The sequence below is a fragment of the Carassius carassius genome, chromosome 23, assembly GCF_963082965.1.
Source record: "Carassius carassius chromosome 23, fCarCar2.1, whole genome shotgun sequence".
In the NCBI taxonomy this organism is placed as follows: Eukaryota; Metazoa; Chordata; class Actinopteri; order Cypriniformes; family Cyprinidae; genus Carassius; species Carassius carassius.
Window position 1 is genome coordinate 11,917,226 of NC_081777.1, and position 20,985 is coordinate 11,938,210.

The window sequence follows — 20,985 nt, forward strand, 5'->3', positions numbered from 1 at the left end:
ATGAAGTCCTAACATTATTTTTTGTGCATATAACTTCTAACACATTAAAAACTGTCTTACAGCATTGCAAAAACATTGTATTTCATAAGACATAAGCATCTTTCAGTTTGGCAAGATTTGCACTGAATATTGAATGAATCAGCTCTATCTAACAAAGAGAGAAGCTTTTTAGCAGATTTGGGCTAGATTTCACATCATTTGAACAGAAGCACTATTTCAACATTACTGGACTCAGAAACCTGTAAACTGACAATATTGAGCATTGAAGTCCTAACATTATTTTTTGTGAATATAACTTCTAACACATTAAAAACTGTCTTACAGCATTGCAAAATCATTGTATTTCATAAGACATAAGCATCTGTCAGTTAGGCTAGATTTGCACTGAACATTAAATGAAGCAGCTCTATCTCACAGAGAGACAGGCTTTTGAGCAGATTTGGGCTAGATTTCACTTAATTTGAACAGAAGCACTATTTCAACATTACTGGTCTCAGAAACCTGTAAACTGACAATCTTGAGCATTGAAGCTCTAACATAAGTTTATGTGCATATAACTTCTAACACATTAAAAACTGTCTTACAGCTTTGCATAAGCATTGTATTTCATAAGACATAAGCATCTTTCAGTTTGGCAAGATTTGCACTGAACATTGAATGATGCAGCTCTGTCTCACAAAGAGAGAAGCTTTTCAGCAGATTTGGGCTAGATTCCACTTCATTGAACAGAAGCACTTTTTCAACATTACTGGACTCAGAAACCTGTAAAGTGACAATCTTGAGCATTGAAGTCCTAACATAAGTTTTTGTGTATATAACTTCCTACACATTAAAAACTGTCTTACAGCATTGCAAAAACATTATATTTCATAAGGCATTAAGCATCTTTCAGTTTGGCAAGATTTGCACTGAATATTGAATGAAACAGCTTTCACTAATAGAGAGACAAGCTTTTGAGCAGATTTGGGCTAGATTTCACTTCATTTGAACAGAAGCTCTATTTCAACATTACAGGTCTCAGAAACCTGTAAACTGACAATCTTGATCTTTGATTTCCTAACATAGGTTTTTGTGCATATAACTTCTAACACATTAAAAACTGTCTTACAGCATTGCAAAAACATTGTATTTCATAAGGCATAAGCATCTTTCAGTTTGGCAAGATTTGCACTGAATATTGAATGAAGCAGCTTTCTCTAATAGAGAGACAGGCTTTTGAGCAGATTTGGGCTAGATTTCTCTTAATTTGAATAGAAGCACTATTTCAACATTACTGGTCTCAGAAACCTGTAAACTGACAATCTTGAACATTGAAGCTCTAACATTAGTTTTTGTGCAATATAACTTCTAACACATTGAAAACTGTCTTACAGCATTGCAGAAAACATTTTATTTCATAAGACATAAGCAAATTTCAGTTCGGCAAGATTTACACTGAACATTGAATGAAGCAGCTCTATCTCACAAAGAGAGAAGCTTTTCAGCAGATTTGGGCTAGATTTCACTTAATTTGAACAGAAGCACTATTTCAACATTACTGGACTCAGAAACCTGTAAACTGACAATCTTGAGCATTGAAGTCCTAACATTAGTTTTTGTGCAATATAACTTCTAACACATTGAAAACTGTCTTACAGCATTGCAGAAAACATTTTAATTCATAAGACATAAGCAAATTTCAGTTTGGCAAGATTTACACTGAACATTGAATGAAGCAGCTCTATCTCACAAAGAGAGAAGCTTTTCAGCAGATTTGGGCTAGATTTCACTTAATTTGAACAGAAGCACTATTTCAACATTACTGGACTCAGAAACCTGTAAACTGACAATCTTGAGCATTGAAGTCCTAACATAAAATTTTGTGCATTAAAACTTCTAACACATTAAAAACTGTCTTTCAGCATTGCAAAAACATTGTATTTCATAAGACATAAGCATCTGTCAGTTTGGCTAGATTTGCACTGAACAATGAATGAAGCAGCTCTATCTCACAAAGAGAGAAGCTTTTTGGCAGATTTGGGCTAGATTTCACTTCATTTGAACAGAAGCACTATTTCAACATTACTGGACTAAGAAACCTGTAAACTGACAATCTTGAGCATTGAAGTCCTAACATAAGTTTTTGTGCATATAACTTCTAACACATTAAAAACTGTCTTACAGCATTGCGAAAACATTGTATTTCATAAGGCATGAGCATCTTTCAGTTTGGTAAGATTTGCACTGAATAGTGAACTAAACAGCTTTCTCTAATAGAGAGACAAGCTTTTGAGCAGATTTGGGCTAGATTTCACTTAATTTGAACAGAAGTAGTATTTCAACATTACTGGTCTCAGAAACCTGTAAACTGACAATCTTGAGCATTGAAGCTCTAACATTAGTTTTTGTGCATATAACTTCTAACACATTAAAAACTATCTTACAGCATTGCAGAAAACATTTTATTTCATAAGACATAAGCATCTTTCAGTTTGGCAAGATTTGCACTGAATATTGAATGAATCAGCTCTATCTAACAAAGAGAGAAGCTTTTTTAGCAGATTTGGGCTAGATTTCACATCATTTGAACAGAAGCACTATTTCAACATTACTGGACTCAGAAACCTGTAAACTGACAATATTGAGCATGAAGTCCTAACATTATTTTTTGTGCATATAACTTCTAACACATTAAAAACTGTCTTACAGCATTGCAAAAACATTGTATTTCATAAGACATAAGCATCTTTCAGTTTGGCAAGATTTGCACTGAATATTGAATGAATCAGCTCTATCTAACAAAGAGAGAAGCTTTTTAGCAGATTTGGGCTAGATTTCACATCATTTGAACAGAAGCACTATTTCAACATTACTGGACTCAGAAACCTGTAAACTGACAATATTGAGCATTGAAGTCCTAACATTATTTTTTGTGAATATAACTTCTAACACATTAAAAACTGTCTTACAGCATTGCAAAATCATTGTATTTCATAAGACATAAGCATCTGTCAGTTAGGCTAGATTTGCACTGAACATTAAATGAAGCAGCTCTATCTCACAGAGAGACAGGCTTTTGAGCAGATTTGGGCTAGATTTCACTTAATTTGAACAGAAGCACTATTTCAACATTACTGGTCTCAGAAACCTGTAAACTGACAATCTTGAGCATTGAAGCTCTAACATAAGTTTATGTGCATATAACTTCTAACACATTAAAAACTGTCTTACAGCTTTGCATAAGCATTGTATTTCATAAGACATAAGCATCTTTCAGTTTGGCAAGATTTGCACTGAACATTGAATGATGCAGCTCTGTCTCACAAAGAGAGAAGCTTTTCAGCAGATTTGGGCTAGATTCCACTTCATTGAACAGAAGCACTTTTTCAACATTACTGGACTCAGAAACCTGTAAAGTGACAATCTTGAGCATTGAAGTCCTAACATAAGTTTTTGTGTATATAACTTCCTACACATTAAAAACTGTCTTACAGCATTGCAAAAACATTATATTTCATAAGGCATTAAGCATCTTTCAGTTTGGCAAGATTTGCACTGAATATTGAATGAAACAGCTTTCACTAATAGAGAGACAAGCTTTTGAGCAGATTTGGGCTAGATTTCACTTCATTTGAACAGAAGCTCTATTTCAACATTACAGGTCTCAGAAACCTGTAAACTGACAATCTTGATCTTTGATTTCCTAACATAGGTTTTTGTGCATATAACTTCTAACACATTAAAAACTGTCTTACAGCATTGCAAAAACATTGTATTTCATAAGGCATAAGCATCTTTCAGTTTGGCAAGATTTGCACTGAATATTGAATGAAGCAGCTTTCTCTAATAGAGAGACAGGCTTTTGAGCAGATTTGGGCTAGATTTCTCTTAATTTGAATAGAAGCACTATTTCAACATTACTGGTCTCAGAAACCTGTAAACTGACAATCTTGAACATTGAAGCTCTAACATTAGTTTTTGTGCAATATAACTTCTAACACATTGAAAACTGTCTTACAGCATTGCAGAAAACATTTTAATTCATAAGACATAAGCAAATTTCAGTTTGGCAAGATTTACACTGAACATTGAATGAAGCAGCTCTATCTCACAAAGAGAGAAGCTTTTCAGCAGATTTGGGCTAGATTTCACTTAATTTGAACAGAAGCACTATTTCAACATTACTGGACTCAGAAACCTGTAAACTGACAATCTTGAGCATTGAAGTCCTAACATAAAATTTTGTGCATTAAAACTTCTAACACATTAAAAACTGTCTTTCAGCATTGCAAAAACATTGTATTTCATAAGACATAAGCATCTGTCAGTTTGGCTAGATTTGCACTGAACAATGAATGAAGCAGCTCTATCTCACAAAGAGAGAAGCTTTTTGGCAGATTTGGGCTAGATTTCACTTCATTTGAACAGAAGCACTATTTCAACATTACTGGACTAAGAAACCTGTAAACTGACAATCTTGAGCATTGAAGTCCTAACATAAGTTCCCTTTCAAGGGAACTTCGAACTGCGTCCTCTGAGGGGACACTATGGGGAACACCTCGTCGTGACCCGTGTCTGAAGCATACTTTGAAAAACGCCAACGTGTTGGCCGGCGACAGCCTCTGACGTCACTACCAGCGCGACTATAAATACGCGCCCGTAGGACCCGTCACTATCTTCTTCGTCTTCAGTTGACTGTTTTGTTTGAAGCGTGCATCTGAGAAACGACCAAAACGGTAAGAGCGATCTATTACTGTTTTCATCATGGCTTCCACTAGCAAGGCGTTTAGACAGTGTGTGCATCCGTGTCAGCGTTATCTGACACCCGATGACACGCACACTCTTTGCGTCTCTTGTTTGGGCGAAGAGCACGCGCGCGATGTCCTTGAGGGGGCGGTCTGCGTGCACTGCGAGCGTTTCTCTCTGAGAAAGCTCCACTCTCGTTTGTCTCTCTTTTCGAGGAAAGAGGGACAGCCATCTGGATCCCGCGGCTCAGGTCCCGCCGTTGCCGAGGCACGGAGGAGAATGAGCTCGTGGGGATCACAAATGGATCTCGCTGAGGAGTGTAGAGAGGGACCTTCCTTTTCACACTCTCTGGCGGCGAACGAGAGCGAACTTCGGGAGGCAGATGTGGTATCATTAACCCATTCTGACACTGAAGTTAGTGCTCTGCTGGGTTCTACCCAGGAAGAGCAGGAGATGTCTGAGAGTGGTGGAGAAGCTGAGGCTGAGCCTTCTCAATCCTCCTGTCCCGCGTATGAGGAGCTGTTAGAGGTTATGGATCGCGCCACGGCAAAATTAGATTTGCCATGGAAGCGTGCCAGCAAGGTGGCGCCACGAGGTCGCCTTGCTGAGCGGTACTTGTCTGACCATAGCCCTCCAGCCCAGGTGAGCCTTCCATTCTTGCCTGACTTACATGCAGAAGTCGAAAAGGAATGGAAGAGGCCGTTTTCCTCTCGCATCCACCGGTTTCAGCATACGAGCTATGCTAATATCGAGGGCTTGCATGAGAACGGCTATGAGAGGATGCCCCCTGTAGAAGAGACGCTGGCTTGCTATCTCTCTGTGGGGCAAACATCCTCTCTTAAATCTCCCGCTTTGCCATCTAAGCCCCTCCAAGATACATCCCGCTTAAATGGCAGGTCATACGCGGCAGCCGGTCAGGCTGTGGCTTCACTGCACACGATGGCGGTGCTCCAGGCCTACCAGGCTGACCTGCTGAAGGACCTGGATACAGGTGAGGGCCTTTCACCTGACCAGGTAGCCGAGCTGCGCCGCACCACAGACCTCTCTCTCCGAGCTACCAAGCAGGCCGCCTCCGCCATGGGCAGGTCTATGGCGGCCATGGTGGTGACGGAGAGACATCTGTGGGTGAACCTGGCTGACATCGGGAAGGAAGAAAGGGGGTTTCTTCTCGATGCTCCGGTCTCGCCTTCTGAGCTTTTTGGTACCTCCATCGAGATGGTGGTCGGGAAGTTCAGGGAGGCAAGGGCGCGCTCAGCGGCCTTTAAATCCTTCATTCCACGAAGGTCCAGGTCCGAGCCCGAGCAACTCAGGGGTCCTGGCTCATCTCGATCTGAGGGTCGTAGAGGGGCGCAGAAGGCTAGTGTTGCGGCTCGCGCTCCTCCCCCGCCTAAGGGCAGGGGCGAGAGGAACCGCGGGTCACGGAGCGGTAAGCAGGGTCTGAGGGACGTGATTCGGACGAGGCAGCGTCCTCGCCCGGGTCAGAGCGGTAGTATGACCTAGTAGCTCCGGATGTTTTTAACCTCTGTTTTTAACCTCTGTTTTTTGTCCTCCCCTGCCTAATTCCCCTGTAGCCACCAGCTTCCACCTGATCGAGGTTAGGTGGACGGTGCTGGTGGTTATATGTCTACTAACAATCTCTGTGAGTTTCCTTACAGTAGCTAGGTGGCCAAAGAATTGGCACAGCACTGCAGGGAATTCCATAGATGTCCGGCTAGAGGACGCAGTGTCTCGTTCCCTCTCAGGGAACCATGGTTACATTCGTAACCTGAGACGTTCCCTTTCAAGGGAACTTCGAACTGCGTCCTCTGAGGGGCCGCCTGGCGAGGTGATGCTCCCCTCGCCTAGAAAAGAGGGTTGGAGCTCACCGCTCCCGTGCGATCCAGCGCCTCTGCGATGCTTGGGAACCTCTCTGTACACACGCTTGCCTGTGTACTTTCTCAAAGCCACATAATGGTCAGTGTGCACGTTAACGCTTTGCGCACTGTCTGAAATCCACGTAAAGTGGTAAGTGTGCACGCAAGACTCTGCGCACTTTCTGAAATCCACATAAAGTGGTAAGTGTGCACGCAAGACTCTGCGCACTTTTCTAAAATCCTGTATGGTAAGGGTTACGCGCTCCGCTTCGTTCCCTTTCTTGGGATGATTCGCCCCCGGTGTTCCTTGGGCTTCATCCAACCAGTGTGTATTTGTTATGCACCTCAAGCATCGCTTCCCTCAACATGAGGGGCTGGGTGGTCTCCCTGGAGATTTGGCTCCCACATACTGTGCGTCTCCACTAAATAGCATATTGTGGTTTTCAGATAGTAGGCTTCACCAGGTCTCTCTGGAGGTGAGCTCCCACGTTCGGTGGTCGCCAGGTAGTAGGCCTCACCAGGCCTCCCTGGAGATTTAGCTCCCACATACTATGCGTTTCCACGGAATAGCATGTTGTGGCTTTTTTCAGATAGGAGGCTTCACCAGGTCTCTCTGAAGATGAGCTCCCACATACTGTGGTTGCCAGGTAGTAGGCCTCACCAGGCCTCCCTGGAGATTTAGCTCCCACATATTGTGCGTTCCACTAAATAGCACATTGTGGTTTTCAGATAGTAGGCTTCATCAGGTCTCTCTGAAGACGAGCTCCCACATACTGTGGTTGCCAGGTGGTAGGCCTCACCAGGCCTCCCTGGAGATTTAGCTCCCACATATTGTGCGTTCCACTAAATAGCACATTGTGGTTTTCAGATAGTAGGCTTCATCAGGTCTCTCTGAAGACGAGCTCCCACATACTGTGGTTGCCAGGTGGTAGGCCTCACCAGGCCTCCCTGGAGATTTAGCTCCCACATACTGTGCGTTTCATAAAGAAAATACGAGCTCCCGCGATTTGTGGTTGTCAGGTGGTAGGCCTCACCAAGCCTCCCTGGAGTTGAGTTCCATATTGCTTTCAGTTTCCACTGAGGTGGTTATCTGGTAACAGATAGTAAGCCTCTCTAGGCCTCTCTGTAGATGAACTCCCACATATTGTGGTTATCAGGTAGCAGGCTTCACAGGCCTCTCTGAATGTGAGCTCCCACATACTGTGGTTGTCAGGTAACCTTTCAGTACACACGCTTGCCTGTGTACTTTCTCAAATCCACGTAAAGTGGTAAGTGTGCACGCAAGACTCTGCGCACTTTCTAAAATCCTGTATGGTAAGGGTTACGCGCTCCGCTTCGTTCCCTTTCTCGGGATGATTCGCCCCGGTGTTCCTTGGGCTTCATCCAACCGGTGTGTACTTATTGTACACCCCAAGCCCCCTCAACTTGGGGGGGCTGTGTGGGCAATTCTCGGGTAGTTCAGCAGCACCCCCCTTTTTCTGAAAGGGTCACCTATGAGCATGCTGCTCGGAGCTCGGAGTCTTCCTCTCTTGGGAGACTGATTCCCGGTTCTTCAGAGCGCTCCAGTACCACATACTGTTTGAGACGCTCTGTGAGAGCAGGCATCCTGCTGAGGCAGGGGCTGAGGCCTCCAATTGCTCTGCTCCCGGGCCATTCTTCTACGAGCTGCTCTGACAGAGTCCCACGAGAACCCCTCCTTAGAACAGTATTTTAAATCCATGTTATGGTAAGTGTGCACGGGAGTCTTTGCGCACTTTCTAAAATCCACATTGTGGTAAGTTCGCACGCTAGTCTCTGCGTTCTTTCTAAAATCCCTAGATGGTAAGGGCTTCGCGCTGCTGCTTCGTGCCCTTTTCTTGAGTTGGTTTAAGCCCCGTTCATCTTGGGCACCACTCCACCTAGGTATCCTCGGATACCTATCTAGAACAGGGCGCCGCTACTAGAGTGCTGTAGGGACAGCCCTTTCGGCAGGTTTTTGCGAAAGCTAGCAGTAGCCCCTGTGTGACAGGCAAAGACTTGGTAGAGGAAAGTGCCAGGCTCTTAGCCGTATCCCTTTAAAGGAATCTCCGTGATTCCAAGCCTCTAGCTCTACCCCGGGCCAAGGCCCTACAGGATAAGTTGGGTATGTAGCTTAGGCCTTTGGCCGTAAGGGATAATGTCATAAGGCAGCCGTCAGACCGTCCCAGGGGCGACTCCCGGTGAAGAGAAAAGCGGTAGAGTTGGTACTTAGTGTTTGCCATGATTCTGGTCTGCACTCCCCTCAGCATGGCGGCGTGGGTATACTGTTCCCCATAGTGTCCCCTCAGAGGACGCAGTTCGAAGTTCCCTTGAAAGGGAACGTCTCAGGTTACGAATGTAACCATGGTTCCCTGAGAGGGAACGAGACACTGCGTCCTCTAGCTCCCTGCCATGCTTCGGACGCAAGCTTCACGAAGAAGATAGTGACGGGTCCTACGGGCGCGTATTTATAGTCGCGCTGGTAGTGACGTCAGAGGCTGTCGTCGGCCAACACGTTGGCGTTTTTCAAAGTATGCTTCAGACACGGGTCACGACGAGGTGTTCCCCATAGTGTCCCCTCAGAGGACGCAGTGTCTCGTTCCCTCTCAGGGAACCATGGTTACATTCGTAACCTGAGACGTTTTTGTGCATATAACTTCTAACACATTAAAAACTGTCTTACAGCATTGCGAAAACATTGTATTTCATAAGGCATGAGCATCTTTCAGTTTGGTAAGATTTGCACTGAATAGTGAACTAAACAGCTTTCTCTAATAGAGAGACAAGCTTTTGAGCAGATTTGGGCTAGATTTCACTTAATTTGAACAGAAGTAGTATTTCAACATTACTGGTCTCAGAAACCTGTAAACTGACAATCTTGAGCATTGAAGCTCTAACATTAGTTTTTGTGCATATAACTTCTAACACATTAAAAACTATCTTACAGCATTGCAGAAAACATTTTATTTCATAAGACATAAGCATGTTTCAGTTTGGCAAGATTTGCACTGAATATTGAATGAATCAGCTCTATCTAACAAAGAGAGAAGCTTTTTTAGCAGATTTGGGCTAGATTTCACATCATTTGAACAGAAGCACTATTTCAACATTACTGGACTCAGAAACCTGTAAACTGACAATATTGAGCATGAAGTCCTAACATTATTTTTTGTGCATATAACTTCTAACACATTAAAAACTGTCTTACAGCATTGCAAAAACATTGTATTTCATAAGACATAAGCAAATTTCAGTTCGGCAAGATTTACACTGAACATTGAATGAAGCAGCTCTATCTCACAAAGAGAGAAGCTTTTCAGCAGATTTGGGCTAGATTTCACTTAATTTGAACAGAAGCACTATTTCAACATTACTGGACTCAGAAACCTGTAAACTGACAATCTTGACCATTGATGTCCTAACATAAGTTTTTGTGCATATAACTACTAACCTTTAAAAACTGTCTTACAGCATTGCAAAAACATTGTATTTGATAAGGCATAAGCATCTTTCAATTTGGCAAGATTTGCACTGAATATTGAATGAAGCAGCTTTCTCTAATAGAGAGACAAGCTTTTGAGCAGAAGCACTATTTCAACATTACTGGACTCAGAAACCTGTAAACTGACAATCTTGAGCATTGAAGTCCTAAATTAAAATTTTGTGCATTAAAATTTCTAACACATTAAAAACTGTCTTTCAGCATTGCAAAAACATTGTATTTCATAAGACATAAGCATCTGTCAGTTTGGCTAGATTTGCACTGAACAATGAATGAAGCAGCTCTATCTAACAAAGAGAGAAGCTTTTTAGCAGATTTGGGCTAGATTTCACTTCATTTGAACAGAAGCACTATTTCAACATTACTGGACTCAGAAACCTGTAAACTGACAATCTTGAGCATTGAAGTCCTGAATTAAAATTTTGTGCATTAAAATTTCTAACACATTAAAAACTGTCTTTCAGCATTGCAAAAAACATTGTATTTCATAAGACATAAGCATCTGTCAGTTTGGCTAGATTTGCACTGAACAATGAATGAAGCAGCTCTATCTAACAAAGAGAGAAGCTTTTTAGCAGATTTGGGCTAGATTTCACTTCATTTGAACAGAAGCACTATTTCAGCATTACTGGACTCAGAAACCTGTAAACTGACAATCTTGAGCATTGAAGTCCTAACATAAGTTCCTTTTCAGGAACTCGAGCTGCGTCGAAACGCTTTTGGGGAACGTCCCTGACGAGACCGACTCTGAATATCGTGTGCAATCAGTCCATCGGAAAGGCGTGACGTCACGGGCGGGGTGACGTAGCGACCAGGAAGCTATAAAAGCACGTGCCGTGCAGCTGGCTTCAGCTTCGAATCTGTCAGCAAGCGCTCTGTGTGTGCATGTGCAAAAGTCTGTCTGTTGGTCCTATTTATTGTTGTCTGTCCCTTAGCTTAAAAAGATCGCTAAAACAGCTACAATATGCCTAAACAAAAGCAAAAGACCAAACATTTGAAGGGCGATTCCAAGCCGCGTTACAGACTGTGTGTTCCTCCCTGCACTCGCTACATTACGAGTGGGGATACACACATGCTGTGCGTGGCTTGCCTGGGATCGAAGCACGCTGAGTCGGCTCTCGAGGGGGCCGACTGCCCGCATTGTGAACGTTTGCCAATGCGGACGCTTCGATCCCGGAGGGCTCTCTTCGAGGAGGGAGCCTTTACCAGCGTTCCTCGCGGTGCTGGCCCCGCTTCTGCCGAGGCAGAGCGGCTGCTGCACTCGTGGGGCTCGCAGGTGGATCTGTCAGAAGGAATGGAGACGGGCCAGTCCTTATCTCCTTCCTCATCTGCCAGATCCGGCGCCCAAACCCTGGGTTCGGAAGCACGCTCGTCGGTTTCTTCCCCCCAGGGTGAGGGATCAGCTCTTCACCTCTCGTCCTCCGAGGAGGTCGATGTGGAGACTGTTGCTGGGGATTCGCCACCCCTGTCGCCCCAGTATGAGGAGCTGTTGGAGGTGGTCACGCGGGCAGTAGATAAATTAAAAATTGACTGGCCTGCTGAAAAACAGACTGAGCCGCAGAGAAGCAAATTAGATGAACGCTTTCTGCGGCCGCAGCAACCACCTCCACGTCGGAGCCTTCCATATTTTCCCGATCTCCATGACGAGTTATCGAGATCGTGGAAACACCCGTATTCGACCCGCCTCTTTGGCCCTGATTCACTATACTATGGCAACGTGATGGGGCTGGGAGAGCGTGGTTATAGAGCGATGCCACGGGCTGAACAGACGCTCGCGAGCTATCTGTCACCCGGTTCGGCCTCGTCTCTAAAGGCTCCGACATTGCCCACTAAGCCGCTTCGAGTTACATCATCGCTAGTGGGCAAAGGTTATGTGGCAGCAGGTCAGGCTGGGGCGTGCCTTCATACTATGGCAGTCCTGCAAGCTTATCAGGCTGACCTGCTGAGAGATGTCGATGAGGGGGAGGGGATTAAGTCTGAGGAGATTGAAGAACTCAGGAAGACCGCTGATCTCTCCCTCCGCGCCACTAAGGAGACCGCTCGCGCAATTGGGCGGTCTATGGCAGCTTTAGTGGCAGCGGAGAGGCATTTGTGGCTGACCCTGTCAGAAATTAAAGAACGGGACAGGGTCTGCCTCCTGGACGCCCCGCTTCAAGCCTCGGGCCTGTTCGGCGACACAGTTAATACTGTCGTCGACAGGTTCCAGGAGGCGCACAAGCAGGCGGCGGCGTTCCAGAGTTTCCTCCCTCGTCGCTCTCGTGGTACATCTGGGCGGGAGATGACCACGCCACATACCGGCTCCTCACACCGGGTAGCGCAAAAACAGAGCGTCGCCACTCGTGCTCCCCCACGTCGGGACCGAGGGCAACGACGCTCTGAGTCGGGGGCTTCTAGGGCGAAAGCCGATTTAAGATCTGTCATCGAAGCCCGGAAGTCCTCGACGAAACGATCCTGACGCCAGGATCCAGAGGGTAGCCCCTGCTGGGGTAGAGCGCGGTTCACCTCATTACACGGTGCCCGTCTCACCTCAGTACCCTCAGGAGGTCGGTCTGCCAACCCTGCCAGAGCTTCAGGGCGCAGCGGCCTCCAGCGAGCACCACTCCCAGTTACTTCCGCCCGTGACCGTAGCGGAGCTGGGATGCTCGCCGCCCCTTCGGGGGCCTCTTACACCAGAGGTCAGTCTCGAGAGACTGATTCCCTTAGTAGATTATTTAGCAGCGTGGAAGCTACTGCCAAATGTATCTCAATGGGTCCTGCGTACAATAGAAAGAGGCTATTGCATTCAGTTCGGTCATCCACCACCGAAGTTCAACGGGGTTACACCGACTGTGGTCGGCCCCCAGCAGGCTCTGGTTATGGAACAAGAAGTGAATACCCTATTAAGGAAGGAGGCCATCGAGGTGGTCCCTCCTCTAGACAGGGAATCCGGATTTTACAGCCGGTATTTCATAGTTCCAAAGAAGGATGGGGGGTTGCGTCCGATCCTGGACTTGCGTCTCCTGAACCGCTCAGTTATGTCACTGAAGTTCAAGATGCTCACTGTCAACCAGGTTGTAGCTCAAATCAGATCCGAGGACTGGTTTGTCACAATAGATCTCAAAGATGCATACTTCCACATATCCATCCTTCCACAACACAGGAAGTTTCTGAGGTTCGCTTTCGGGGGCAAAGCTTATCAATATCGAGTACTTCCCTTTGGCCTCGCACTCTCACCCCGCACGTTCACGAAATGTATGGATGCGGCTCTGGTATCCCTCCGTATGCAGGGCATCCGCATTTTAAATTATATCGACGATTGGTTGATCCTAGCTCAATCAGAGCAGATGGCGGCTCGACATCGAGATGTCGTTCTCGCACACATGGGGGAGCTGGGTTTGAGACTAAACGCCAAGAAGAGTGTACTTTCTCCAGTTCAGAGAACCACCTATCTAGGCGTAGTGTGGAATTCGACCACGATGCAGGCACGCTTGTCTCCTGCTCGGATCGAGTCGATCCTCACATCAGTCGAGAGAGTCAAAGAAGGCCAGTCACTCACTGTCGAACAATTCCAGAGATTGTTAGGGCTGATGGCAGCTGCGTCCAACGTGATACCTTTTGGCCTGCTGTACATGAGACCCCTACAGTGGTGGCTCAAGTCCAAGGGTTTTTCCCCGAGGGGAAATCCACGTCGAGTTATCAAGGTCACGCGGCGGTGCCTTCGTGCCTTAGACATGTGGAGGAAACCTTGGTTCTTGAATCAGGGCCCGGTGCTGGGAGTTCCTTGTCGCCGTGTAACGCTAGCGACAGATGCGTCCCTCACCGGTTGGGGTGCGGTCATGAGTGGCCACCCTGCCCGCGGTCTGTGGAGTGGTCGCCATCTAACATGGCACATCAATTGCCTAGAGATACTAGCGGTCTATCGAGCATTGAAATATTTCCTCCCGGACCTGAGAGGTCACCATGTGTTGGTGCGCACCGACAACACATCAGTGGTCTCTTATATCAATCACCAGGGGGGTCTGCGTTCGCGCCCCTTGTACAAGCTGGCACACCAGATCCTTCTGTGGTCCCAGGGCAAGCTCCTCTCGATCAGAGCAGCGTATATTCCTGGGAGATTGAATGTGGGAGCAGACATACTGTCGAGACAGGGGCCGAGGCCCGGGGAATGGATGCTTCACCCCGAGGTGGTGAAGCAGATATGGAGAGTATTTGGTACAGCTCAGGTGGACCTCTTTGCGACTCAGGAGACATCGCAATGTCCCCTCTGGTTCTCTCTAGTTCATCCAGCTCCTCTGGGACTGGACGCTATGGTACAGACCTGGCCGAGGCTTCGTCTGTACGCTTTTCCCCCTATCGCTCTGCTCCCGGGAGTTCTGGCGAGAGTACGCCGGGACGGGGCCCGTCTACTACTAGTAGCCCCGTTCTGGCCGGGCCGAGTATGGTTCTCAGATCTAGTCTCGCTCCTCGACGGCTCTCCGTGGGAGATACCGATCAGGACAGACCTACTCTCACAGGCGCAGGGCACGATAATTCACCCTCGCCCGGAGTTGTGGAGGCTGTGGGTGTGGCCCCTGAGGGGGCACAGCTGTTAGCAGCCGGTCTCTCAACCGAGGTTGTTGAGACCCTACTCCAATCCAGAGCTCCCTCTACGAGGAAACTGTACGCCCTGAAGTGGAAGCTCTTCACTTCATGGTGCAGAGACCGCCAGCTTGACCCAGCAGACTGCCCAGTTGGTACAGTTCTGGAGTTTTTACAAGCCAGGCTCTCTGCGGGGTTATCCCACTCCACCTTAAAGGTTTACGTGGCGGCCATAGCTGCTTTCCACGTCCCTTTCAATGGTCAGTCAGTGGGTAGACACCCCCTAGTTACACGTTTCCTCCGCGGTGCGCTGAGGCTGAGACCTCCAGTACGATCCCGTGTTCCCCCCTGGGATTTGGTTGTGGTTCTAGAGGCTCTTTGTAAAGCTCCATTCGAGCCAATACAAGATATCTCAGATAGACATCTGACACTTAAAACTGCCCTATTACTGGCAATCACCTCACTAAAGAGAGTTGGAGATCTTCAGGCCCTTTCGGTGGCCCCTACCTACTTAGACTTTGCCCCTGGTATGGCCAAAGCATTTTTATACCCTCGAGCGGGTTACGTTCCGAAGGTTCCCTCTGTTACACCACAGCCTATCGTACTGCAGGCCTTCTGTCCTCCTCCCTTTCGGGAGCACGACCAAGAGAAGCTAAACTGTATGTGTCCAGTGCGAGCACTGGACGCATACGTCCACAGAGCTGCCCTGTGGAGAAAATCAGACCAATTGCTTGTTTGCTACGGTCCTTCTAACAAGGGTTCTCCTGCCACCAAGCAGACCCTTAGTCGTTGGATAGTCGAGGCTATCAACCTCTCCTATGAGTCCTCTGGTCTTCCCCCCTCTTTGGGGGCCAAGGCTCACTCTACTCGGAGTATGGCGGCCTCCAAGGCCTTCTCAGCAGGTGTGTCCCTCTTGGACATCTGCAACGCTGCGGGGTGGTCCACGCCCTCCACATTTGTCCGATGTTACGATCTTGACATGCGAGCCACGCCGGGCTCTTCTGTCCTCTCGTCTTAGCTGTGCTCTTTTGACTACACACTAGGCAGGGATTTGGAAGTCTGGCAGCGTTGGCACATCGTTCCCCAAAAGCGTTTCGACGCAGCTCGAGTTCCTGAAAAGGAACGTCCCAAGGTTACGTATGTAACCCTAGTTCCTTGAAGGAACGAGACGCTGCGTCGCAGAGCCATACTCCCGGCACCCCTGCTGGCGCTTGCTTCCCTACTCGAAGCTGAAGCCAGCTGCACGGCACGTGCTTTTATAGCTTCCTGGTCGCTACGTCACCCCGCCCGTGACGTCACGCCTTTCCGATGGACTGATTGCACACGATATTCAGAGTCGGTCTCGTCAGGGACGTTCCCCAAAAGCGTTTCGACGCAGCGTCTCGTTCCTTCAAGGAACTAGGGTTACATACGTAACCTTGGGACGTTTTTGTGCATATAACTTCTAACACATTAAAAACTGACTTACAGCATTGCGAAAACATTGTATTTCATAAGGCATAAGCATCTTTCAGTTTGGTAAGATTTGCACTGAATAGTGAATGAAGCAGCTTTCTCTAATAGAGAGACAAGCTTTTGAGCAGATTTGGGCTAGATTTCACTTAATTTGAACAGACGTACTATTTTAACATTACTGGTCTCAGAAACCTGTAAAACTGACGATCTTGAGCATTGAAGCTCTAACATTAGTTTTTGTGCATATAACTTCTAACACATTAAAAACTATCTTACAGCATTGCAGAAAACATTTTATTTCATAAGACATAAGCATCTTTCAGTTTGGCAAGATTTGCACTGAATATTGAATGAATCAGCTCTATCTAACAAAGAGAGAAGCTTTTTAGCAGATTTGGGCTAGATTTCACATCATTTGAACAGAAGCACTATTTCAACATTACTGGACTCAGAAACCTGTAAACTGACAATATTGAGCATTGAAGTCCTAACATTATTTTTTGTGCATATAACTTCTAACACATTAAAAACTGTCTTACAGCATTGCAAAAACATTGTATTTCATAAGACATAAGCAAATTTCAGTTCGGCAAGATTTTCACTGAACATTGAATGAAGCAGCTCTATCTCACAAAGAGAGAAGCTTTTCAGCAGATTTGGGCTAGATTTCACTTATTTTGAACAGAAGCACTATTTCAACATTACTGGACTCAGAAACCTGTAAATTGACAATCTTGACCATTGATGTCCTAACATAAGTTTTTGTGCATATAACTACTAACCTTTAAAAACTGTCTTACAGCATTGCAAAAACATTGTATTTGATAAGGCATAACCATCTTTCAATTTGGCAAGATTTGCACTGAATATTGAATGAAGCAGCTTTCTCTAATAGAGAGACAAGCTTTTGAGCAGAAGCACTATTTCAACATTACTGGACTCAGAAACCTGTAAACTGACAATCTTGAGCATTGAAGTCCTAAATTAAAATTTTGTGCATTAAAATTTCTAACACATTAAAAACTGTCTTTCAGCATTGCAAAAACATTGTATTTCATAAGACATAAGCATCTGTCAGTTTGGCTAGATTTGCACTGAACAATGAATGAAGCAGCTCTATCTAACAAAGAGAGAAGCTTTTTAGCAGATTTGGGCTAGATTTCACTTCATTTGAACAGAAGCACTATTTCAGCATTACTGGACTCAGAAACCTGTAAACTGACAATCTTGAGCATTGAAGTCCTGAATTAAAATTTTGTGCATTAAAATTTCTAACACATTAAAAACTGTCTTTCAGCATTGCAAAAAACATTGTATTTCATAAGACATAAGCATCTGTCAGTTTGGCTAGATTTGCACTGAACAATGAATGAAGCAGCTCTATCTAACAAAGAGAGAAGCTTTTTAGCAGATTTGGGCTAGATTTCACTTCATTTGAACAGAAGCACTATTTCAACATTACTGGACTCAGAAACCTGTAAACTGACAATCTTGAGCATTGAAGTCCTAACATTAGTTTTTGTGCATATAACTTCTAACACATTAAAAACTGTCTTACAGCATTGCAGAAAACATTGTATTTCATAAGACATAAGCATCGTTCAGTTTGGCAAGATTTGCACTGAACAATGAATGAAGCAGCTCTATCTCACAAAGAGAGAAGCTTTTTGGCGGATTTGGGCTAGATTTCACTTCATTTGAACAGAAACACTATTTCAACATTACTTGACTAAGAAACCTGTAAACTGACAATCTTGAGCATTGAAGTCCTAACATAAGTTTTTGTGCATATAACTTCTAACACATTAAAAACTGTCTTACAGCATTGCAAAAACATTGTATTTCATAAGGCATAAGCATCTTTCAGTTTGGCAAGATTTGCACTGAATATTGAATGAAGCAGCTTTTTCTAATAGAGAGACAAGCTTTTGAGCAGATTTGGGCTAGATTTCTCTTAATTTGAACAGAAGCACTATTTCAACATTACTGGACTCAAAAGCCTGTAAACTGACAATCTTGAGCATTGATGTCCTAACATAAGTTTTTGTGCATATAACTTCTAACACATCAAAAACTGTCTCACAGCATTGCAAAAACATTGTATTTCTTAAGGCATAAGCATCTGTCAGTTTGGCTAGATTTGCACTGAACAATGAATGAAGCAGCTCTATCTCACAAAGAGAGAAGCTTTTTGGCAGATATGGGCTAGATTTCACTTCATTTGAACATAAGCATCTTTCAGTTTGGCAAGATTTGCACTGAATATTGAATGAAACAGCTCTATCTAACAAAGAGAGAAGCTTTTTAGCAGATTTGGGCTAGATTTCACATCATTTGAACAGAAGCACTATTTCAACATTACTGGACTCAGAAACCTGTAAACTGACAATATTGAGCATTGAAGTCCTAACATTATTTTTTGTGCATATAACTTCTAACACATTAAAAACTGTCTTACAGCATTGCAAAATCATTGTATTTCATAAGACATAAGCATCTGTCAGTTAGGCTAGATTTGCACTGAACATTAAATGAAGCAGCTCTATCTCACAGAGAGACAGGCTTTTGAGCAGATTTGGGCTAGATTTCACTTAATTTGAACAGAAGCACTATTTCAACATTACTGGACTCAGAAACCTGTAAACTGACAATCTTGAGCATTGATGTCCTAACATAAGTTTTTGTGCATATAACTTCTAACACATCAAAAACTGTCTCACAGCATTGCAAAAACATTGTATTTCATAAGGCATAAGCATCTGTCAGTTTGGCTAGATTTGCACTGAACAATGAATGAAGCAGCTCTATCTCACAAAGAGAGAAGCTTTTTGGCAGATATGGGCTAGATTTCACTTCATTTGAACAGAAGCACTATTTCAGCATTACTGGACTCAGAAACCTGTAAACTGACAATCTTGAGCATTGAAGTCCTAACATAAGTTTTTGTGCATATAACTTCTAACACATTAAAAACTGTCTTACAGCATTGCGAAAACATTGTATTTGATAAGGCATAAGCATCTTTCAATTTGGCAAGATTTGCACTGAATATTGAATGAAGCAGCTTTCTCTAATAGAGAGACAAGCTTTTGAGCAGAAGCACTATTTCAACATTACTGGACTCAGAAACCTGTAAACTGACAATCTTGAGCTTTGAAGTCCTAACATTAGTTTTTGTGCATATAACTTCTAACACATTAAAAACTGTATTACAGCATTGCAGAAAACATTGTATTTGATAAGGCATAAGCATCTTTCAGTTTGGCAAGATTTGCACTGAATATTGAATGAAACAGCTCTATCTAACAAAGAGAGAAGCTTTTTAGCAGATTTGGGCTAGATTTCACATCATTTGAACAGAAGCACTATTTCAACATTACTGGACTCAGAAACCTGTAAACTGACAATATTGAGCATTGAAGTCCTAACATTATTTTTTGTGCATATAACTTCTAACACATTAAAAACTGTCTTACAGCATTGCAAAATCATTGTATTTCATAAGACATAAGCATCTGTCAGTTAGGCTAGATTTGCACTGAACATTAAATGAAGCAGCTCTATCTCACAGAGAGAGAAGCTTTTGAGCAGATTTGGGCTAGATTTCACTTCATTTGAACATAAGCACTATTTTAACATTACTGGTCTCAGAAACCTGTAAACTGACAATATTGAGCATTGAAGTCCTAACATTATTTTTTGTGCATATAACTTCTAACACATTAAAAACTGTCTTACAGCATTTCAAAAACATTGTATTTCATAAGGCATAAGCATCTTTCAGTTTGGCAAGATTTGCACTGAATATTGAATGAAGCAGCTTTTTCTAATAGAGAGACAAGCTTTTGAGCAGATTTGGGCTAGATTTCTCTTAATTTGAACAGAAGCACTATTTCAACATTACTGGACTCAAAAGCCTGTAAACTGACAATCTTGAGCATTGATGTCCTAACATAAGTTTTTGTGCATATAACTTCTAACACATTAAAAACTGTCTCACAGCATTGCAAAAACATTGTATTTCATAAGGCATAAGCATCTGTCAGTTTGGCTAGATTTGCACTGAACAATGAATGAAGCAGCTCTATCTCATAAAGAGAGAAGCTTTTTGGCAGATTTGGGCTAGATTTCACTTCATTTGAACAGAAGCACTATTTCAGCATTACTGGACTCAGAAACCTGTAAACTGACAATCTTGAGCATTGAAGTCCTAACATAAGTTTTTGTGCATATAACTTCTAACACATTAAAAACTGTCTTACAGCATTGCGAAAACATTGTATTTCATAAGGCATAAGCATCTTTCAGTTTGGTAAGATTTGCACTGAATAGTGAATGAAGCAGCTTTCTCTAATAGAGAGACAAGCTTTTGAGCAGATTTGGGCTAGATTCCACTTCATTGAACAGAAGCACTTTTTCAACATTACTGGACTCAGAAACCTGTAAAGTGACAATCTTGAGCATTGAAGTCCTAACATAAGTTTTTGTGCATATAACTTCTAACACATTAAAAACTATCTTACAGCATTGCAGAAAACATTTTATTTCATAAGACATAAGCATCTTTCAGTTTGGCAAGATTTGCACTGAATATTGAATGAAACAGCTTTCACTAATAGAGAGACAAGCTTTTGAGCAGATTTGGGCTAGATTTCACTTCATTTGAACAGAAGCTCTATTTCAACATTACAGGTCTCAGAAACCTGTAAACTGACAATCTTGATCTTTGATTTCCTAACATAGGTTTTTGTGCATATAACTTCTAACACATTAAAAACTGTCTTACAGCATTGCAAAAACATTGTATTTCATAAGGCATAAGCATCTTTCAGTTTGGCAAGATTTGCACTGAATATTGAATGAAGCAGCTTTTTCTAATAGAGAGACAAGCTTTTG